Source organism: Coregonus lavaretus (assembly GCF_964263955.1).
Source record: "Coregonus lavaretus genome assembly, chromosome: 7".
NCBI classification, from domain to species: Eukaryota; Metazoa; Chordata; class Actinopteri; order Salmoniformes; family Salmonidae; genus Coregonus; species Coregonus lavaretus.
Window position 1 is genome coordinate 15,859,576 of NC_139994.1, and position 24,767 is coordinate 15,884,342.

General features: G+C 42.4%; 1 pseudogene across 1 annotated transcript; it reads right to left on the bottom strand.

Moving 5' to 3' along the window:
- Positions 1–636: 636 nt before the first annotated feature.
- Positions 637–24,752, bottom strand: LOC311132017 (eIF5-mimic protein 1-like; annotated as a pseudogene). Its single transcript has 12 exons — positions 24,633–24,752; positions 14,398–14,467; positions 12,494–12,670; positions 10,395–10,498; positions 5,893–5,958; positions 5,436–5,571; positions 5,190–5,299; positions 4,732–4,902; positions 4,388–4,534; positions 4,067–4,205; positions 3,706–3,828; positions 637–665 (listed from the first exon to the last, which is right to left on the bottom strand). The product of its transcript is annotated as an eIF5-mimic protein 1-like (transcript).
- Between the last annotated feature and the right edge of the window lie 15 nt (positions 24,753–24,767).

Below are 24,767 nucleotides of genomic sequence, written 5' to 3' on the forward strand. Positions count from 1 at the left end.
TTATTAATAAAAAGATAAAAGCATTGCCAAGTTACAAACACAAAGTTGAGTTTCCATAAAACGGGTATGACAATCTACTGTAGATTGAGGTCTTGACTTCCTCTCTATCCCTGAACAACGTTAGTAAAGGGAGTTCGCTCTGACTGACTGATGTGTTCGACCTCTTTATTAAATGCCCAATCCTTAATTGAAAAAAACGTCTGTAAATATCACAGATTGGGCGGTCTTGATAGATGACATCTAGTCTCCTGTCCTCCTGAAGTTGAGTCGGGCGGTCCACTGGTTTTTCGCTGAGGGTTGTGCTTTGATTGCCTAGAGCAGGATGTTGAGGTGTCTCGGACCCCTGGTTGGTTAGTCATTATGGATAGGCGTGTTCCAGGTTTTTTTTTTATTGCAGTCACGCTGCACACATTATCTCATACTTCTTACAATGCCTTGATAAGTGTTTATCTTGAATGTATCAGGAACCACATTAATATGATAAAGCCTAGCAAATCTTCTAAAATAAGTAGCATGATCGCTTTAAAGACGACCTGGAACGTGCCCTATGCAACATGGGGACTACAGGTGAGCTGATTGACATATACAGGCCACAGACTTCAGAGTTACAGACAAACTCCTTGTTGGGTTGGTCTTCTAGTCCTCCTCTCCCTCAGACTCGGACTCTACAGGGGAAAATAAACATCAAGATTATTACTAAACAGCTCCACATAGTGATAAAAACAGGAATTACAGTAGAGCGCACATTGCAGCCCAAGTCTATCGAAAGTTACAGTTTTTCTCAATTGCTAAAACACAATTTCTGAAACCTTGCTCCATTTCCTGAAAACATTAAACACAAAACCTCATCTTCAAGCACTATTTACAAAACCTCTGACTCCTCTCGCAAAATGAAACATTCGCCTCAAAACAGTTTTACCTGTGTTCAAAATCAAACACTGCTCTCAAATCATAAACAAAGTGATCAAAATGATATACACTCTCAAGCAGTCAGTAAACAATACACCGAAAAATAGAAAACACATTGTTCAAAACATACAGTTCTCAGGGAGAAGTACATTTTTAATCTCAAAACAAATTTCATATGTTTCCGTCATTGTCTTTTGATGAACAAAAACATGTTCTATCATAGTAGCTCAAAATTGATCAGAAATTACTACTTTTGTTTTTTGTTCTTCCTCCTCCTTGTATCCCTATTTTTACAGTACTGTACCCTGCATCTCACAAATTTGTCCTTTGTCTCTGTAATACTGTAATTCTTGTTCTTTGTTGATATGAACCTGCAACCAGTCAAAATCTATTGAGCAGTCAGTACTGTTAACAAATGGAAAGCACAATGTTCAGGGCCATACAATTTGTCCATTGTACAGTATACAGCCTACAATGCACTGTACTACAGTATACAATACTAAAAGGGACAAAAATCAAAGGAGTAAACATGTGATCAATGTGCTTCTTCTTGTCTTTGGGCTGGGTCAGGCCAGAGCACTTTGTCGACATCACAAGCAATATTGTCCCTCCTGAGGCAACGGGGGAAGAAGCCTCTTGTGTGCCGTATCCAGCCCTGACATGATTCCTCACCTATATCACCTCAGGTTAAATCCATGGCTTGCAGCAGATTTACTCTGGTGTAGGGTTGTCTATCATACACTTTCCATCTCCAAGAGGAGAAAAACTCCTCAATCGGATTCAGGAAAGGCGAGTATGGAGGGAGGTACAAGGTCATAAACTGCCCATTGATGTTAAACCATTCCCTTACCTGAGCAGCTCGGTGGAAACTGACATTGTCCCACACTATCACATAGGTGGGAATGGGATTCTCATTTAGCTCTTGACCCTGCTGCTCTTGAACCTGCTGCTCAAATAAAATATATCTTAGATTGGCAATAAATCTTAGAAGGTGCTGGGTGTTATATGGCCCGAGTGTAACATGGTGATGTAGAACACCATGGTTGCTGATAGCAGCACAGATTGTAACATTGCCGCCTCGTTGACCAGGGACTTAAACAATGGCCCGCTGTCCAATCATGTTTCGGCCTCTCCTTCTTCTCTTTGATAGATTGAAGCCTGCTTCATTGACAAAGATGAACTCATGGGGTCTGTCCAAGGATTCCAAGTCAAATATTGTCTGTGTAGAAATACAATATACTGTATGTAGGATTTTGTAAGTCGTACAGAGACAGTGCTATACTGTAGAGTACAATTAGGCCTACTGTATGCACTTCTGATTCACATACATTGTATGTACTGAAGAGTAATGTCATTCACATAGTATGTGTTAGTACTGTAGACAATCTGGATTACAGTAAATGTTTCTGAATGTACACTTACTTGCACATACTGAGCTCACAGTTCTTTCACCCTTGGTGAGTTGCGCTCAAAAGGTACTCTGTATACTTGTTTCATTCGCATCCTGTTACGATGGAGGACACGGTCAATTGTGGAAATGCTCACACTGTCGAATCCCTGGAAGTGTGTGTTGTCTTGTATCACTCGTTCCTGGATTTCTCTGAGTCGTATTGCATTATCTTGAAGGACCATGCCAACTATAACGGCCTCTTGCTCCGGAGTGAATATAGCTGTCCTTCCACCTGCATGTGGCAGCATGCAGGTGTAGTTGTAGTTGTGTAGTTACAAAACATATTCATGCAGTACAATACATACTGTGATTAACTTTACAAATGTATATTGAAACAGCTGCATATAGTGTAGTACAGTAAATTTGCAATTACAAAAATACAGTAGTATACTGTACCTGTTCTCTTCTCAGAATGTCCTTACTATGGTGGACACAGAAAATCGGCTCAAATTGGGTTGCACTCTAAGTCCTGCTTCCCTCATTGTCAGTCCATGGACAAGAACATGGTCTATGACTGTTGCTTGAATTTCATCAGATATTTCCACTCTTTGTCTTCCTCTTCGTCCTCCTCTTCCTCTTTCTTGCCCTCCTCCTCCTCTTCCTCCTCGTCGCCCACCTCGCATTGTGGTCCTCTGTAGCTCAACTGGTAGAGCACAGCGCTTGTAACGCCAAGGTAGTGGGTTTGATCCCCGGGACCACCCATACACAAAAATGTATGCACGCATGACTGTAAGTCGCTTTGGATAAAAGCGTCTGCTAAATGGCATATTATATTATTATTATTATATACGCACTCGTCCTCGTCCTCTCACATTGTTTCTTCTATCCATTCTCAGACTTTCTCCTTCCCACCTTCAACAACCTGTTTGCTCTCTGAACTGGCTTATATTGGTTGTGTCGCATCATTTGAAACAGGTTAAATCAATTTTGAGTGGTTGTGTTCAATCAATGACATGTGTTCTCTATTTGTATTTGATTGTTGCCACTTGTGTTTACCAGTATGGATGACATGTGCATTAGAGTGCAGAATGTGTTTTGAGAATGAGAATGTATTTAGAGTTTTGCTGAAAAGTCTAAGTGAGATCTGCAAATTGTGTTTTACCATGTGAAATGGTTTAAGGTATTGACAACAGACTGCATAATTAGCTAAATGAGTCCAGGCAACTGAGAACTTTGTTCAGCCAATGGGTTTTAGTGTTTTAGCAATTGAGAAAAACTGTAATAGTCCAGTTTCAATGATTCAACAATGATTTTCTGAAAATGCTATGGTTTTCTATTCAGTTATTGATTAGGTTACCTGTAACTGTAACCAGTAACTTTAACCTGTATTTAAATGTAAATGTTACCTTCTTCTGCATTTTGCAGCCACTCAACAAACTTCTTCATCTGCTCGACAAAGACACCTTTCCCTTTGGTGGTGTGATTGTCTTTGTACCACCTCAGAATGGCCTCCTCACTCAACACATCAGCTGGGTGGAGAGAAGAGAGACAGAACAGGAACATTTAGACACCACAAGGAGAAGTTATGTGAATTTATGTAAAATTTGAATTTCAGTTTACTTCCTACATTGAAATGGAATTGACCCCAGCCCTGACCACTAAGACAAATGAAAGAGAGACCCTTTTTTCCCTTTTTTTTCTTTTTTTTCTTCTTTTTTACATAGAAACTGTGTGAAAGAGTGTCCTGTATAAAATGATAATACCGACCTTTGTAGAAGAGCACCACTATCTTGGAGAAGGACTTCATGAAGTGGATGTTGTCATAGCAATACTCCTGGATCCTCAGTAGCAGCACCAGCTCTGACTGGCCCTGGGTGCTGAACGCTGCTAGCAGGGGGGCATAGTGCTGGAGGGCAGAGGATACACACCCCATCAACAAAGTCATTCATTCATTCATGGTTGATGTTAGTGTTGTGCAGTACTTTGAGGTGTTTGAGGGCCTCCACAGTGACCATCTCTAATGTTGTTATACAGTGGATGGGTTAGGAGTGAGTTAAGTTATTCATGGTTGATGTTATGATGATGTACTTTAAGGTGTTTGAGGGCTTGCTCAGTGACCAACTCCTCCTTCTTGTTCCACTCCACAGCATTCATGAGAATGTTCCACAGCAGACCAATCACAGCCTGCTCCTGGAGGTCACTCCTCTTCATCTCCTCCTTCACGTACACCACCATCTAGAACCACAGAAGAATAATTATTTACTGTCCATTATGTTGGAGAATGGAATGTATTATTTTTGCCTATACAATCCAACCCAGAGACAGACAAACACACCCCAATGAGGGGTTGGAAGCACAGGGTGGGGCGCAATGCAGCTCTCTTGGAGCTTGTTCAAGGGTACAAAGGCAGCACATGGTATCTGGTATTACACCTCTCGTATGGGGCAGTCGTGAGAGAGTCGCTCCTGCAGTTCTTTCTGCAGCTCCTTTCGTGTTCCCTGAGACTGCTGCACACGCATGAAGTCTGACAGCTCCTTCAGCCCCGCCTCATTGAAGTACTTAGAGAAGTGCTCCACGTTCTGCTTGTTGGCAGGAAACAGCTCCTAGAGAAATATCAAGAAGTCTAGGCTCAAACAACTTCCATTGATCTTCAACCCTGCAAATTCACTACAACAGCTTCCTCTTGTGGCTGGAGCACAGTAAAATAATTGGAGCACAGTAAAAGAGTCTCTCTAACCTCTAGGCCAGCGGTTCCCAACCTTTTTCTGTTCCGGGGACCACCAAATCACCATCAAAAGCTCTTGAGGACCACCATTCGAGGAGTCACAGAATTTTTTGACTTAAGGTTCAAAACCACTGCTCTAGGCTACCTGCCTAAAGTGTTTCTTACCAGGAGTTTCTTATCCAGGTTAGCCTTCCTCAGGGCTGAGGTGACTGCATTGGCATCTTTCTCAGATATCCATGCCTTGAACATCTTCACCGCAAAGGACGCAGAGATACCTGCAAGATACCAATAACAGACAAGTGTAAGAGAACAACTTGGAAGAAAACCAGAGCTATAAATATATGCCATACATATGTGCCTCAAGAACGAGAACTCCCCCCCCCCCACACACACACACACACACACTCTCACCTTCCTTGACAACATTGTCACTGAAGAGGCTGGTGAGGATGGGTGGGGGCAGAGTGCTGTTAGCCAATAGGATACCAGTCAACATAGCCAGCTTGGTCTGCTCTGATTCGCTGAACGCCTTCAGGAACAGCAGAAGCTAAGGGATAAAACATCCATCAATCAATCAGTAAATCAATCAGTCAATCAGGACAGGTCAACACATGGGCAGGAAATGATGTAAACTAAAGACAATAGGATAAAAAATGTCTACCCAGCTGAAGATATAAAGTGTAATCACAAGTACATAGGATCATCCAAAACTGAAGAACTGTTAAAGGGACTTCACATGAGCCTGTTTCCTGTGAATTCCTGTGAAGCCTGTTTCCTGTGAATTCCTGTGAAGCCTGTTTCCTGTGAATTCACCTGAAGCCTGTTTCCTGTGAATTCCTGTGAAGCCTGTTTCCTGTGAATAATTTACCTTTTTGACTTCCTCCTCGAAGGCATTCTGCAGGTACTTGTACCTCCTGATCAGCTTGTTAAAAACCTACAGAAACACACAGACACACAGAGGGACATGAGATTCAGTGACAGACACAGAGAGCTGGGACAGAGAGAGGGAGAAAGAGAAAGAGAAAGAGAGAGACAGACAGAGTTAGAGAGAGACAGACAGGCAAACAGATCATGAAGGAGTGCAGTTTAATCCAGGAGGATTATATTAAAATGATGTCGTCGTGGACACACTGGATACTCCCAGGCGATTGGTGGGTATTAGCAGATCTAATACCACTTCACTGAGGGTGTCTCCCCCCAACACTCCCCTTTACCCCAGTCAATGGTAAGACAGAGAGAGAGTGTATGGGTATGCAAGTGTGTGTGTGTGTGTGTGCGTGCATTCATTCATGTGTGTCCGTGTGTCACCCGTCAGCCACCCGAGCCACGGCCTGTTAACCCAGCTATCATCCAGAAGGCGAGGTCAGTACAGGTGCATCAAAGCTGGGACCGAGAGACTGAAAAACAGCTTCTATCTCAAGTCCATCAGACTGTTAAATAGCCATCTCTAGCCGGCCTCCACCCAGTACCCTGCCCTGAATTTAGTCACTGTCACTTTAATAATGTTTAAATACTGTTTTACTCATTTCATATGTATATACTGTATTCTAGTCAATGCCATCCTATTCAACTATTACTGTACATATACAATGCTATCCTACGTATTCTTCAGATATACTATCCATACACTGTCCATAAGTATATATATACTATATATATAATTTATATATACAGTACCAGTCAAAAGTTTGGACACACCTACTCATTCACCTACTCATTCAAGGGTTTTTCTTTATTTTTTACTATTTTCTACATTGTAGAATAATAGTGAAGACATCAAAACTATGAAATAACACATGTAGTGTTCATAGAATCATGTAGTAACCAAAAAAGTGTTAAACCAATCAAAATATATTTGAGATTTGAGATTCTTCAGCCACCCTTTGCCTTGATGACAGCTTTGCACACTCTTGGAATTCTCTCAACCAGCGTCATGATCTAGTCACCTGGAATGCATTTGAATTAACAGGTGTGCCTTCTTAAAAGTTAATTTGTGGAATTTATTTCCTTCTTAATGCGCTTGAGCCAATCAGTTGTGTTGTGACAACGTAGGGGGGTTATACAGAAGATAGCCCTATTTGTTAAAAGACCAAGTCCAAATTATGGCAAGAACAGCTCAAATAAGCAAAGAGAAACAACAGTCCATCATTAGATTTGAGATTTTAGTAATTTAGTAGACGCTCTTATCCAGAGCAATTTACAGTTTTTAGTGAGTGCATACATTTTCTTACTGGCCCCCCGTGGGAATCAAACCCACAACCCTGGCGTTGCAAACGCCATGCTCTACCAACTGAGCTACACGGGGCCACTGTGTACTTTAAGACATGAAGGTCAGTCAATACGGAAAAGTTCAAGAACTTTGAAAGTTTCTTCAAGTGCAGTCGCAAAACCATCAAGCGCTATGATGAAACTGGCTCTCATGAGGACCGCCACAGGAATGGAAGACCCAGAGTTACCTCTGCTGCAGAGGATAAGTTCATTCGAGTTACCAGCCTCAGAAATTGCAGCCCAAATAAAGTTCAAGTTCAAGTCACAGACACATCTCAACATCAACTGTTCAGAGGGGCCTTCATGGTTGAATTGCTGCAAAGAAACCACTACTAAAGGACACCAATAGGAAGAAGAGACCTGCTTGGGCAAAGAAACACGAGAAATGGACATTAGACCGGTGGAAATGTGTCCTTTGGTCTGGAGTCCAAATTTCAGATTTTTGGTTCCAACCGCTGTGTCTTTGTGAGACGCGGTGTGGTTGAATGGATGATCTCTGCATGTGTATTTCAACCGTAAAGCATGGAGGAGGTGGTGTGATGGTGTGGGGGTGCTTTGCTGGTGACACTGTCTGTGATTTATTTAGAATTCAAGGCACACTTAACCAGCATGTCTACCACAGCATTCTGCAGCGATATGCCATCCCATCTGGTTTGGGCTTAGTGGGACTAGCATTTGTTTTTTAAGAGGATAATGACCCAACACACCTCTAGGCTGTATAAGGGATATTTGACCAAGAAGGAGAGTGATGGAGGGCTGCATCAGATGACCTGGCCTCCACAATCCCCCGACCTCAACCCAACTGAGATGGTTTGGGATGAGTCGGACGGCAGAGTGAAGGAAAAGCAGCCAACAAGTGCTCAGCATATGTGGGTACTCCTTCAAGACGGTTGGAAAAGCATTCCAGGTGAAGCTGGTTGAGAGAATGCCAAGAGTGTGAAAAGCTGTCATCAAGGCAAAGGATGGCTATTTGAAGAATCTCAAATATAGAATATATTTTGATTTGTTTAACACTTTTTTGGTTCCTACATGATTCCATATGTGTTATTTCATAGTTTTGATGTCTTCACTATTATTCTACAATGTAGAAAATAGTAAAAATAAAGAAAAACCCTGGAATGAGTAGGTGTGTCCAAACTTTTGACTGGTACTGTATATATATACAGTGGGGAGAACAAGTATTTGATACACTGCAGATTTTGCAGGTTTTCCTACAAAGCATGTAGAGGTCATAGGTACACTTCAACTGTGAGAGACAGAATCTAAAACAAAAATCCAGAAAATCACATTTTATGATTGTTAAGTAATTAATTTGCATTTTATTGCATGACATAAGTATTTGATCACCTACCAACCAGTAAGAATTCCGGCTCTCACAGACCTGTTAGTTTTTCTTTAAGAAGCCCTCCTGTTCTCCACTCATTACCTGTATTAACTGCACCTGTTTGAACTCATTACCCATATAAAAAAGACACCTGTCCACACACTCAATCAAACAGACTCCAACCTCTCCACAATGGCCAAGACCAGAGAGCTGTGTAAGGACATCAGGGTTAAAATTGTAGACCTGCGCAAGGCTGGGATGGGCTACAGGACAATAGGCAAGCAGCTTGGTGAGAAGGCAACAACTGTTGGCGCAATTATTAGAAAATGGAAGAAGTTCAAGATGACGGTCAATCACCCTCGGTCTGGGGCTCCATGCAAGATCTCACCTCGTGGGGCATCAATGATCATGAGGAAGGTGAGGGATCAGCCCAGAACTACACGGCAGGACCTGGTCAATGACCTGAAGAGAGCTGGGACCACAGTCTCAAAGAAAACCATTAGTAACACACTACGCCGTCATGGATTAAAATCCTGCAGCGCACGCAAGGTCCCCCTGCTCAAGCCAGCGCATGTCCAGGCCCGTCTGAAGTTTGCCAATGACCATCTGGATGATCCAGAGGAGGAATGGGAGAAGGTCATGTGGTCTGATGAGACAAAAATATAGCTTTTTGGTCTAAACTCCACTCGCCGTGTTTGGAGGAAGAAGAAGGATGAGTACAACCCCAAGAACACCATCCCAACCGTGAAGCATGGAGGTGGAAAAATCATTCTTTGGGGATGCTTTTCTGCAAAGGGGACAGGACGACTGCACCGTATTGAGGGGAGGAGATCTTGGGGAGAGGAGGAGATCCATGTATCGCGAGATCTTGGCCAACAACCTCCTTCCCTCAGTAAGAGCATTGAAGATGGGTCGTGGCTGGGTCTTCCAGCATGACAACGACCCAAAACATACAGCCAGGGCAACTAAGGAGTGGCTCCGTAAGAAGCATCTCAAGGTCCTGGAGTGGCCTAGCCAGTCTCCAGACCTGAACCCAATAGAAAATCTTTGGAGGGAGCTGAAAGTCCATATTGCCCAGCGACAGCCCCGAAACCTGAAGGATCTGGAGAAGGTCTGTATGGAGGAGTGGGCCAAAATCCCTGCTGCAGTGTGTGCAATCCTGGTCAAGACCTACAGGAAACGTATGATCGCTGTAATTGCAAACAAAGGTTTCTGTACCAAATACTAAGTTCTGCTTTTCTGATGTATCAAATACTTATGTCATTCAATAAAATGCAAATTAATTACTTTAAAATCATACAATGTGATTTTCTGGATTTTTGTTTTAGATTCCATCTCTCACAGTTGAAGTGTACCTATAATAAAAATTACAGACCTCTACATGCTTTGTAAGTAGGAGAACCTGCAAAATCGGCAGTGTATCAAATACTTGTTCTCCCCACTGTATATATATATATATATATATATATATATATATATATATATATATATATATATATATATATATATATATATATATATATATATATATATATATATACTCCGGACTCTGACATTGCTTATCCTAATATTTCTATATTTCTTAATTCTATTCTTTTACTTTTAGATTTAGATTTGTGTGTATTGTTGTGTATTGTTAGATATTACTGCACTCATGGAGCTAGGAACATAAGCATTTCGCTACATCCACAATAACATCTACTAAATATGTGTATGCGACCAATAAAATGTTATTTGATTAGATTAGATTGTTTGTGTGTGTGTTTGTGTATACCAACCTGAGCATAGCGGCGGAGGTTGGCATGGTTCTCCTCGGTGGTAAACACACAATGTTCTGTCACCTTGGTCTTGTCCCCCTCGTCAATGCGCGTCCCGCCGGGAGCTGAGACAGACAGACAGTTATTTACATTACGGTTGTAGTGAATGAGGGGGAACAACCAGCACAGCCGGAGAGGGTAGTGACCCTTGTGCCATAAAGGTCAACACACCACTTCAACGACTATCTATCCTGCCCAGTCATAAAGCGATTAGAAAGAAGAGACGGACGGACGGACAGACAGACAGACAGATGGACAGACAGGCAGACAGACAGACGGGCGGACAGACATACATCTAGACGGACAGAAAGACGTGGCAAGTCATCAGGGTCAAGGTTTAAAGCTTTAACCCTGTTAGCTAGCAGCATGGGTATGTCCTTACTGTCTGTTAGCTATAACTGTAGAGTTGTAGAATAATCAGAAAGAGACCTATCTATCTACTCTATGTCCATGATTGATTGATGTGACAAGAAGTTGTGGATATCATGGAGATATTGGCGCATAAGGATGGGAGTGATCAGACCCTGATATACAATAATCAGTAATCATACTGTAACTGGATTATTACACAACATTATTACATCATTCACTCCACCCTAAAGGGAGACACTACCCATTCACAGGAAGGAGAGAGAGAGCTCTGTTCTTCCTAGTCAATCATCTATTTACTAACATCTCTCCATTTTTTCCCCCCTTTGTCTGTTCCATCCCCGAGGTGGCTGTTGACGCAGGATGATCCATTATTTTAATCTCCTCCTGTTTGGGACAAATGAGGATGTTTATGAGGGCTTAACAACAACTACAGTATCTGAAGGCTTAGAGCCCAACCTGCAACCTGTTAGATCTGGATCTAATGCTTTACTATCCCTGTTGACTTCATAACTGCTTCATAGGACTGTTGTAGATTAACAAAATCATCACTTCCTCTATGTGTTCATGCAAATATCCCACCTTTAGTATAGCACATTTTATAAATAGTGCTGTGTGTGCTTGCATGAACCAGGTACCTAGCCTTCATGCTACTAAAGGCTAATGTGGTTCCCTGAGATGCTGGTTCCTTTCATGTAGAGGACCACGTATCCCTGGTCTCCCTCTGAGCTGCTCCGTCTCTCCACTGACACTGCCAGGTTCTTATTATAGGACCAGCGTAAACCTGTTATCTCTAATGGGGTTTATGTGCAGCATGCAGAGACTGACACAGGCCCCATCCTGTGTGTGTGAGTTTGTGTTTGTGTGTGTGTTTGTGTGTGTGTGTGTGTGTGTGTGTGTTTGTGTGACAGAGACAGACTGGCAGAGAATTCAACTAATTCTACAAAGATTACACACGGCAGGATGTGAATGAGCATGTGTTTGTGAGTGTGTGTATTTTCGTGTGTGTGGTCAAAGACATACTCTTTGTGAGAACTCCATGCCATGTAAACAAGGAGTGTGTGGGGAGAAAGACAGAGTGATTATAGGGTAAATCTACGAGCTTAGATCTGCAGGGTCACTCTAGTTCAGGCACACTGACCACCAGTTAACAGGACAGAGGGTTCAGCATATTACTCAATGCCCCATCCCCTACCTCACTGAATACAAAATACAAATATGTCCACAAACACAAAAAACTGTGTTCAAGTACCCTCATCTATTAGCGAGGAAAACTTGGAGTTAGAACAAGTGCATACAGCTCAATGAGCAGTCCACTGACACATACAGAAGAAGGAACAGTGTATTCGGTTCTCTGATAGGCCAGGATGTATTTTTTAATGGGGAATTATCCTGGTAATCTGACAAAGCCAGCATTGATCTGTTTGTCCTTGCCTGAGTGGACATGGTCATGCCTGGTGCCCTAGTGTGAATACTGATACGAAAGGACCAGGATGTCCCATTACTGAGCAGAGAGCTGAAACCAGGTGCAGATGACCCTGATACTATAGCTGCCTTAGTACAACACCTAACAACCTCATCAAGCGGGGCAGACCTCTTGGTGTAATGGCTAAGGTTATGTACTGACAGTCCTGAGATCTGGAATCGAGTCCCGGTCGGGCTGCCTGCCAAATTTGCTGCAATGCACTAACCGAGCATGCTCCCCGCGATGAGGATGTCGAAGAGAGTGTCGGCATAGCGACGGTAGTCGAGTCGGGACCCAGTAACGTCCAGGAACTTGGCTACAGCATCGAGGTCCCCTCCTGCTTCATTGAGGCCCAGAACAATCGTGTCTCTAAAAACTGTGGGCTCAAACTTCTCCTTTTCATCTGGGTAGGGAGGGAAAGGGAAGAGGAGGACATCAGTGTTGTATGTACACTAATATGTATTAAACCCAAACACAGTTAACATCAGAAAGTGAGGTATGGTAAACCATGCATAATACAGTATATACCGTATGCCAGGGATTATCAACTAGATTCACCTGCAGGCCGATTTTTTCTTGAGCGGATGGTCAGGGTGCCGAATCAAATATCTACCCGGACTATTTGCATTGTTCCCCCTTGGGGGGCCAAATAAGACAGCCCTTCAGTTCCCCAGCCAAGGTGTGATGAGGACAAGGGACCCTGCCCTGATGGGTCACTACTTGGCCTGGGGGAGCGTTAGCCTCCCTGATTAATCCTCTGTGTTTTTCACAAAGAACACATTGTCCAAACGATATCCCCTTCATTAACAGCTCTCCAGGTATCAAAACATGGATCAAGAGAATCAACAAGGTGCCCCACGGAGTATGAACCCAATGTTCCTACGACACTACACGTTCTTCTGCTCTGTGAGTAATTTATATAACAACACCCACTGCTTCTGGACTGGCAGGAAGTTTAGCTATAGCCTGGTCCCAGATCTGTTTGTCCTGTCATGTCTGGGAGTTGCCAAGAGAGCACAAACAAGAGAGCTGACATTCTAGGAACTTGAACATCTTAATGACTGGGAGCCAGGCTGTAGCAATGCTGGATCGCAGTAGGTGTTGTGTAAGAGGGAATGTCAAGCCACAACAATCTATTGCTGTAAAAGAGAGATGAAACAGAACCCTTGAAGCGAAGTGTATTTATAGTCTGTGTTTATGTGTGGAGAGGAGAGAGGAGAGGACAGAAGAGAAGAGGAGAGGACTTAAGAGAAGAGGAGAGGACAGGAGAGAAAAGAGAAGAGGAGAGGACAGGACAGGAGAGAAGAGGAGAGGACAGCAGAGAAGAGGAGAGGAGAGGACAGGAGAGAAGAGGAGAGGACAGGAGAGAAGAGGAGAGGACAGGAGAGAAGAGAAGAGGAGAGGACAGGACAGGAGAGAAGAGGAGAGGACAGGAGAGAAGAGGAGAGGACAGGAGAGAAGAGAAGAGGAGAGGACAGGACAGGAGAGAAGAGGAGAGGACAGGAGAGAAGAGGAGAGGACAGGAGAGAAGAGAAGAGGAGAGGAGAGGACAGGAGAGAAGAGGAGAGGACAGGAGAGAAGAGGAGAGGACAGGAGAGAAGAGAAGAGGAGAGGACAGGACAGGAGAGAAGAGGAGAGGACAGGAGAGAAGAGGAGAGGACAGGAGAGAAGAGAAGAGGACAGGACAGGACAGGAGAGAAGAGGAGAGGACAGGAGAGAAGAGGAGAGGACAGGAGAGAAGAGGAGAGAAGAGGAGAGAAGAGAAGAGAGAAAAGGAGAGGACAGGAGAGGAGAGAAGAGAAGTACCCTGCTATATCTTTGCTGGTCCCTTACTAAGAAGCAGATCTTAATAGGAGAAATCTGATCTAAAAGTGTGCATTGACACTTTGGAGGTCGTGAGACTTCAAAGATAATCAAGACATCTCACACACAGTCTTAAAGAGGCAGTTGATTTAAGAAACGGTTTCAATTATTTGGTACCGCAACGTAACACTGTGTCTGCTGTCTTGCCAAAATATTGGTATTGCAATTTCACACCATGCATGTTGTCTTGCCAACATACTGTATGTGGTAAACATTAGGCATTGACATTGGACGTAGACAGCTGTCTGTGGCTGTAACTCAACTCACCCCGTTTCCTGGTCTTGAACCGCTGGCCTGTTAGCACTGGCTTCTGTTGCTTACCGGTATTCATAAAAGTCCTGAGGAGGAAAACACACACAGAATCAGAAAATGAGCAGACCATTAGCACTACAACATACTCCACATACATCAGTATCATTCCATTTAATGACAGAATGTCTTTGTTTCTGTCAGGCCTATTGCAACAGCAGTCTGTAAACACAACATATTTAAAAAGGTCTGTAACATTATTTATATGTGTTAATATGCCCAAAATGTATTATGTCTGACATTTTACTAATAGTTAACAAACCATTTAATAATCGTTTATAAGCGCTTCAGTAAATCTCAGACCTTCAACACACTTTCAAAATGTCACTGAGCAGCCATTTATTTTCTACAAGCTTCCACAACTATAACTCTTATGTAAACATGCTCAACCAGATTCCATAGGGCTAAAGGAACAGTTTGAAATGCTTACCAGCTGTGAGTCCCTCTTAGCAGTGACAGTGAGTTATTTAGAGAGTTTTCACTGAATGCCCTGTGACTGTCTGAGACTTGTCCTGCCTGTCAACCTTGTGCCCTGTGCTATATACTGTATATAGCAGCCTCATCCCTGTCCCTGTAGCGTAAACCTCTCTCTCTCTCTCTCTCTCTCTCTCTCTCTCTCTCTCTCTCTCTCTCTCTCTCTCTCTCTCTCTCTCTCTCTCTCAGACACGTGTCAAATTACAAGGACATGTCTGACCACGGCTCACAAACACACACACACACACACACACACACACACACACACACACACACACACACACACACACACACACACACACACACACACACACACACACACACACACACACACACACACACACACACACACATACACACATAAACACACATACACACATAAACACACACACACACACACACACACACACACACACAAAGGGTCTTTGAGGGCACAGTCCTCCTTGGGACAGACATAGACAGTCTGAGACAGGCCAGTACTAGAGCATCAAGGGATTAAGGAACCTTTATCATCTACTGTATGACACCAAGATATGTTGTCTGGTGGGGATTCCACAGAGCACACTGTAGTAACCTGGTCCCAGATCTAGATGTGCTTTAGCCAACTTCTCTCTGACTATGGGTGATATGCCATAATTGGTATATGTCACGGATCCCCCCGGTACTGCTGCTCATTCCGTTCACCAGTTCCGGAGGTCTACGTCACCGGTCTTCTAGGTGTCACTGACCTGGATCATTACCACCAACTGTCTTGTCTCATTACACACACCTGGTTCCCATTCCCCCTGATTAGTATGTGTATATATGTGCCCTCTGTTGCCCATTGTCGTTGTCGATTATTGTCGCATGTCCGTTGGTCTCGTGAGTACCGTGTATCGTGCTCTTGTTATTACGGGTCTCTGCCTGTGTATTGTTTGGAGGTTTACACCTCGCTCTTTTGTTTGTGTTATACAGTTGAAGTCGGAAGTTTACATACACCTTAGCCAAATACATTTAAACTCAGTTTTTCACAATTCCTGACATTTAATCCTAGTAGAAATTCCCTGTCTTAGGTCAGTTAGGATCACCACTTTATTTTAAGAATGTGAAATGTCAGAATAACAGTAGAGAGAATTATATATTTCAGCTTTTATTTCTTTCATCACATTCCCAGTGGGTCAGAAGTTTACATACACTCAATTAGTATTTGGTAGCATTGCCTTTAAATTGTTTAACTTGGGTCAAACGTTTCGGGTAGCCTTCCACAAGCTTCCCACAATAAGTTGGGTGAATTCTGGCCCATTCCTCCTGACAGAGCTGGTGTATCTGAGTTAGGTTTGTAGGCCTCCTTGCTCGCGCACGCTTTTTCAGTTCTGCCCACACATTTTCTATAGGATTGAGGTCAGGGCTTTGTGATGGCCACTCCAATACCTTGACTTTGTTGTCCTTAAGACATTTTGCCACAACTTTGGAAGTATGCTTGGGGTCATTGTCCATTTGGAAGACCCATTTGCGACCAAGCTTTAACTTCCTGACTGATGTCTTGAGATGTTGCTTCAATATATCCACATCATTTTCCTTCCTCATGATGCCATCTATTATGTGAAGTGCACCAGTCCCTCCTGCAGCAAAGCAGCCCCACAGCATGATGCTGCCACCCCCGTACTTCACGGTTGGGATGGTGTTCTTCGGCTTGCATGCCGTCCCCTTTTTTCTCCAAACATAACGATGGTCATTATGGCCAAAGAGTTCTATTTTTGTTTCCTCAGACCAGAGGACATTTCTCCAAAACGTACAATCTTTGTCCCCATGTGCAGTTGCAAACCGTAGTTTGGCTTTTTTATGGCGGTTTTGAAGCAGTGGCTTCTTCCTTGCTGAGCGGCCTTTCAGGTTATGTCGATATAGGACTCATTTTACTGTGGATATAGATACTTTTGTACCTGTTTCCTCCAGCATCTTAACAAGGTCCTTTGCTGTTGTTCTGGGATTGATTTGCACTTTTCGCACCAAAGTACGTTAATCTCTAGGAGACAGAACGCGTCTCCATCCTGAGCGGTATGACGGCTGCGTGGTCCCATGGTGTTTATACTTGCATACTATTGTTTGTACAGATGAACGTGGTACCTTCAGGCGTTTGGAAATTGCTCCCAAGGATGAACCAGACTTGTGGAGGTCTACAATTCCTTTTTCTGAGGTCTTGGCTGATTTCTTTTGATTTTCCCATGATGTCAAGCAAAGAGGCACTGAGTTTGAAGGTAGGTCTTGAAACACATCCACAGGTACACCTCCAATTGACTCAAATGATGTCAATTAGCCTACCAGAAGCTTCTAAAGCCATGACATCATTTTCTAGAATTTTCCAAGCTGTTTAAAGGCACAGTCAACTTAGTGTATGTAAACTTCTGACCCACTGGAATTGTGATACAGTGAATTATAAGTGAAATAATTAGTCTGTAAACAATTGTTGGAAAAATTACTTGTGTCATGCACAAAGTAGATGTCCTAACTGACTTGCCAAAACTATTGTTTGTTAACAAGAAATTTGTGGAGTGGTTGAAAAACAAGTTTTAATGACTCCAACCTAAGTGTATGTAAACTTCTGACTTCAACTGTACATCTAAAGTGGGTAAAACAGTATGTAAACAGTGTTCAATGACTCTATCTACAGTGCATTCGGAAAGTATTCAGACCCCTCGACCTTTTCCACATTTTGTTTTACGTTACAGCCTTATTCTAAAATGGATGGAATTGTTCTTTTTCCTCATCAATCTACACACAATACCCCATAATGACAAAGCAAAAACAGGTTTTTAGACATTTTTGCAAATATATATTTAAAAACCCCCGGAAATAACACATTCACATAAGTATTCAGACCCTTTACTCAGTACTTTGTTGAAGCACCTTTGGCAGCGATTTCAGCCTCGAATCTTCTTGGGTATGACGCTACAAGCTTGGCACACCTGTATTTGGGGAGTTTCTCCCATTCTTCTCTGCAGATCCTCTCAAGCTCTGTCAGGTTGGAAGGGGAGAGAGATGTTCTCCAGAGGTGTTCGATCGGGGTCAAGTCCGGGCTCTGGCTGGGTCACTCAAGGACATTCAGAGACTTGTCCCGAAGCCACTCCTGCATTGTCTTGGCTGTGTGCTTAGGGTCGTTGTCCTGTTGGAAGGTGAACCTTCGCCCCAGTCTGAGGTCCTCAGTGCTTTGGAGCAGGTTTTCATCAAGGATCTCTCTGTACTTTGCTCTGTTCATCTTTCCCTCGATCCTGACTAGTCTGCCAGTCCCTGCCTCTAAAAAACATCCCCACAGCATGATGCTGCCACCACCACGCTTCACCGTAGGGATGGTGTTAGGTTTCCTCCAGACGTGACGCTTGGCATTCAGGCCAAAGAGTTCAATCTTGGTTTTATCAGACCAGAGATTCTTGTTTCTAATGGTCTGAGAGTCCTTTAGGTGCTTTATGGCAAACTCCAAGTGGGCTGCCATGTGCCTTTTACTGAGGAGCCACTTCCTTTTGGCCACTCTACCATAAAGCCCTGATTGGTGGAGTGCTGCAGAGATGGTTGTCCTTCTGGAAGGTTCTCCCATCTCCACAGAGGAACTCTGAAGCTCTGTCAGAGTGACCATCGGGTTCTTGGTCACCTTCCTGACCAAGGCCCTTCTCCCCCGATTGTGGGTCTGAATACTTTCCATATGCACTGTACATGGGGCAAAGCAGTCTTTAAGGTGCAGGGTAATGTACCTGGTGGTAGCCGTCTAGTAACAGTGACTAAGGTTCAGGGCAAGGTACTGGGCGAAGGCCAGCTTGTGGTGACTGTTTAACAATCTGATGGGCTGGAGATAGAAGCTGTTTATCAGTCTCTCGGTCCCAGCTTTGATGCACCTGTACTGTCTCCTCCTTCTAGATGGTAGCAGAGTGAACAGTCTGTTGCCCGGTTGAATGCTCTTAGTTTTAGAGATGTTCAGGACCAGTTTATTACTGGCCACCCATACCAAAAGAGACTGCCACTCTTTGTTAAGGGTTTAAGTGACTTCATTAGCTGTGGTTGCTGATGCGTATATGGTTGAATCATCGGCATACATGGACACACATGCTTTGTTTAATGCCAATGGCAGGTCATTGGTAAAAAGAGTGGAGGGCCTAGAGAGCTGCCCTGCAGTACACCACACTTTACATGTTTGACGTTAGAGAAGCTTCCATTAAAGAAAACCCTCTGAGTTCTAATAGATAGATAGCTTTGAATCCATGATATTTCAGAGATTGAAAAGCCATAACATACTGTATAAGTTTTCTCAACAACAGGTTATGGTCAATAATGTCAAAAGGCTGCAGTGAAAACTAACAGTACAGCTCCCACAATCTTGTTATTATCAATTTCTTTCTACCAATCATCAGTCATTTGTGTCAGTGCAGTCCTTGTTGAGTGCCCTTCTCTATAAGCATGCTGAAAGTCTGTTGTTAATTTGTTTACAGAGAAATAGCATTGTACTTGGTCAAACACCATTTTTTCCAACAGTTTGCTAAAAGCTGGCAGCAAGCTGATAGGTCTGCTGTTAGAACCAATAAAGGCTGCTTTACCACTCTTGGGTAGCGGAAAGACTTTCCTCTAGGCTCAGATTAAATACAGGAAAATAACAACAATTTTCCCACTTCTCCCACACTAACTTGACAAAATTCAAACTTGCAATGATTTTCTTTCATTGTTAGTTTCTTTTATGAATGAGTACGATTGCTCACTGTTCATTGTTGGCATTTCCTGCCTAAGTTTGCCCACTTTAAGTAATCATAAAAATAATGGGTTTTGTGATGAATAAGCCATCTGATTTGATGAAAGATGGAGTTGAATTTGGCTTTCTGCCCATAATTTCATTTAAAGTACTCCAAAGTTTTTTCCCATAATTCTTTATATCATTGATCTTGGCTTCATAATACAGTTTCTTCTTCTTTTTGTTGAGTTTAGTCACATAATTTCTCAATTTGCAGTAAGTCAGATGTGCAGCCAGACTTATTAGCCACTCCTTTTGCCCCATCTCTTTCAACCATACAGTTTTTCAATTCCTCATCAATCCATGGAGCCTTAACAGTTCTAACAGTCAGTTTCTTAACAGGTGCATGTTTATCAATAATTGGAAGAAGCAATTTCATAAATTAATAAAGTGCAGCGTCTGGATGCTCCTTATTAATCACATCAGACCAACAAATATTTAGTGGAATCTGAAAAGACACATATCCCGAATGCATGATGGGGTACTTACTACATGCACATGCTAAAAGAAAGGAATGAGGTGGGTAGCTAATTAAGTGTTTCATTGTAGCAAAGTATTTAATAAACTAAAAATCAGATCTCTTAAAGTTTCCTTAATCTTTTTTCCTATTATCTATACAACAGACCATAATTGATTTTGGCCGAATAGCCCTGTCATATTCCAACTTTCAAAACGGAGCTTTCCGTTTTTATTGGGTTGTTTTGCCTGAAAACATTTAGGCCTACCTATAAAAACATTTAGGCCTACATATAAAAACATTTAGGCCTACCTATAAAAATTTTTAGGCCTACCTATAAAAACATTTAGGTCTACCTATAAAAACCTTTAGGCCTACCTGGCAAGAGTGGCCAAAAGGGTGTTTAGCATCCCCTGTGGTTCTGCAAGAGTGAAGAGGATATTCTCGGCTGCTGGCCTGGTCTCCAGGCAACATCGCATGAGCCTGAAGCCACAGACTCTGGCCAATGGTGTTTCTAAAAATGAATTCAAAGGCACTGTAGACTGAGCCTAATAAGGTATTTTCAGTTTAATTTGTATTTAATTCTAAGTCAGTCACAGCCTATATGTGCAATATATAGACTATAATAATTTAATATAACTAAATGTTGTTTAAATGCTGAGCTCTTTATGTCCCTGACTCCTACCAGCCTACTGTGTTGCACTCACTAATGCTTCACAATATATTTCTTTGTAAGCTATAGCCTTGAAATATTTGAAATAATATAGCCTAAATAATTAATTTCCATTCCTTCTTAGGCTCCCTGTCTGGCTCCTGACCTATTTAGAGTGTTTATATGCTGTTTAATATGACATGCAGCCTATTTGAAATGATGAGCGCTTCTTACATTCACCTTTTCATGTTTATTAAAATACTTTTCATTGAAATCATATGGTTTGGTTTCAATACTTCAAAACCAAATGGTAGGTGCAGGTAGTCACAAAAATAAATGGGTGTTGGTTAAATGATGATTTGAATGAATGGAGCGAATTTGGAGTGGCAGTTTATTTTTCTGTGAGCGTGGAGTGGTTTTTAGCGGAGCTCCAAGAGCGATGAACGGGATTTCCGACTGCTCAACTCCGCTCACATACTCTGGCGGTGATACAGCCCGACAGGATGCTCTCAATGCATCTGTAGAAGTTTGTGAGGGTCTTAGGGGACAAGCCACATTTCTTCAGCCTCCTGAGGTTGAAGAGGCGCTGTTGCGCCTTCTTCACCACACTGTCTGTGTGAAGGGACCATTTCAGGTCGTCAGTGATGTGCACGCCGAGGACTGTACTGACTCCAGAGGGGAGATTCTGTCATGCCACTGTGATTATTCAAAAGCATTATGCAAATCACTGATATAAATGATGCTCTTTACAACAATGATGATGATACACAGAGAGACATATTATGTTATAAGCCTTTTAAGACATTATAAAGGATCACATATGCTTATTACAAGTAATAAAGCATTATACCTGCAGGTATTATAAAGTCTTTAAGACATTATAAAGGCTCACAGCATTATAGATGCAGGTGCAAGTGCTACCAATAAATAATATTTGATGGTTAGGGGTTAGTTAAGGTTAGAGTGAGCCTCTTGTCTCCCTACAGCTCTGTGCACACTGTGTACTCTGTAAAAATACCTCTAGAGAGCACCAGACAATACCCACAGCTTCAGTCTTTTTACCCCAGGGAGAGCACAGTGAGCTGGGCTAAGCACCGGTAGTCCCCCTTGGAGGATGGAGGGTAGTGGTCCCACAGCAATTATCAGTGTGGAAGATGTTGTAAACAGGATTCACCTGATGTAAACCTCCACACAGTTATGCGTCACCTCAGAGGTAACATTGTGAAAAGGAGAAGAAAATCTGACATTTTCTTGTGATGAGACAATCAATCTGAATAATGTCCCTTTTCAATACCAGGTTGTCTGTGAAAAGTTACTACCAGGTTGTCTACTCCTCTGTTAATTTAGGCGCCTAGAACCAAATCTCAGCGTAACGGTCTGTCACGAGAGACACCTCCTCTGTTAGTGGACTTCTCTACTCCGTAGACTCCATGACAGAGGACCAATTTGATGTGTATGGCTGCACTAGTAACACCCCTGACCAGTTTCATAACTGTGTTGATACGGTTGATACGGTCAGTCACAACCAGTGTTCTCAAAAACAACTCAAACCCTCGTCAAACCATGTGCATTGTCACCACCCACACACACACACACACACACACACACACACACACACACACACACACACACACACACACACACACACACACACACACACACACACACACACACACACACACACACACACACACATAGCAGTTGCCTGCCACCAACATGCACGCATGGATGCAAACGCACAAGCTTTGTAGGTCTGTCCAACTGACATTCAATGCCCAAAATAACATTCCTGGAAACAGGCAACAGGGGAGACTCAACAGCCTCTGTGGAGCGCAGTCCGTCTGATAAGAACTACAGAAAGTGTGTGCTTGTATGAGAGGGTGACAATGAAACGTGACTACTTTATAAACAGACTGGTCTCATAGATTAGACGTAACATAGTAAAAATATGATATGTTACGTTTGGTATGGTTAAATAAGATGGATGGTTACTTAAGGCAAAAGCGAAAGTAGAGTGGTTGGTCAGGGTGGATGGGTAGGCTTATAACGCAAACGTCTAGCAACCCAAAGGTTGCGATTTCGAATCTCATCAGGGACAACTTTAGTATTTTAGCTAATTACCAACTTTTCAACTACTTACCACTTTTGAGCTACTTTGCAACTACTTAGCATGTTTTATAACCCTAACCCTAACCTTAACCCTTTTAGCTAACCCTAACCCTAACCCTAATCTTAACCCTAATCTTAACCCTTTAACCTAACTCCTAACCTTAACACTAACATTAACCCTAACCGCTAACTCTAACCCCTAGCCTAGCCTAGCTAACGTTAACCACCTAGCTAGAATTCGTAACATATCATTCATTTAGCAAATTAGTAACATATTGTACATTTTGTAAATTCGTAACATATATCACGAATTGTAATTCGTAAAATATCATACAAAATTGGCGATGGACATCCACAAATTAATACATACCATACGAAACGTAACATATCATACTAAATGGAGTGTCTCGGATTTATGTACAGAATAATACGAAATGCTCTGAGACCAGGTTGGTATAAAATAATGCACCTCCATAAGCCAGTGAGTGACAGAGAGAGCGAAAGACACACTTCACTTCCATGAATGAATGCCTGTGCCCTATCATATTGTAGGTTAGCATTTTTCATCATTAATCTTGTTCTGGAGGCAATTCTGCTGAGTGGTCACTAGCTAGCTCAACCTCAAAGTCATAAAATCAGATTTTAAACCTAACCCTAACATTAACCCTAACCTCAACCGCACTGCTAACCCTAATGCCTAACCCTAACCATAAAATAAGACCAAAAAGCTAATTTCTGTTTTCATGAATTTTTACAATACATACTCTTTTGAGTTTGCAGATGGCCTATCTAAGTGGAAATAGCTCAGTTCTGACTCAAGGACAAGACTCACACCACTAAACATGCTTTCATATCTGGCCATAGGCTCCCGTTATAGCGAGCAACAATACAGATGTAGGATCTTAATTTGATCACCCTGTTGCAGGAGAACCTTCCTGTAATGCCACAAATGTAAAACGTGTGGTGTAAAAACATTTCCACTGAAATGTCAGACTTAATTTTCCCTTAGGAAAAATTTATCAACCCCTACAAAAATGTATATTAATTATAATCCACATAATAATTCACATTCCCTGTTGCTGCTGTAGCAAACTGGCTCAAATTAAGATCCTACAGCTGTACAGTCAAGTGCATGGCTCTCTACAATGCCCTCCTAAGAGTTCAGCGGCAGAGCGTGCTGAGCGGTTCCCTCGATCGTTATTCTTGGATCACTGATAATCTGTGCACGTGAAGACAGAGAGAGCTGCACGTTATTAAAGGCTATCCAATTCCAAATATACCCAAATGCCAGTCTCGTTCTCCAGTAGGCTATTATGTATTTGTATTTGTATTTGGAGGACTGTGGGCACTATCATGTCACAAATAATGTTTATAAAGCTTGTTTAAATGATACATAATAGGTAGTAGCTACATTGTACAGTAGCCCATGCCAGTTGTCATCTCCAAAACCGCCCAACCCCTGTGCGCACCTGTAGCACACCTCACCATGGGCAGAACCAGCTTGACAATGGCAATCACAGCTATCCACATCGTTACTTTTGACAATTTGGCAATTGATATTTGTCGAATAAAACAACTTCTATAAAGAAGTACATACGACAAACAACACAAACATTTTAGGAGAGTAGTAAGGGATGATTTCAATTCCGTTATATGGCTAAACTTGTCACAAAATATCGCCAAGCTCATCAAGTTTAACAGTTAAACCTGAAATATTATTACATTTCACAATGTGAAATATTTGAGGTACTTACCCTGCAGTGGTTGACTCTACAACAAGTTGAGATGACCGACGAGAAGAAAGAATAGTCACTTACCACAGCGTTGGACTGGCCACTTCAAATACAGCCGGGATAAACCAAAGACGTCAGCATAGTGGAATCCAGGCA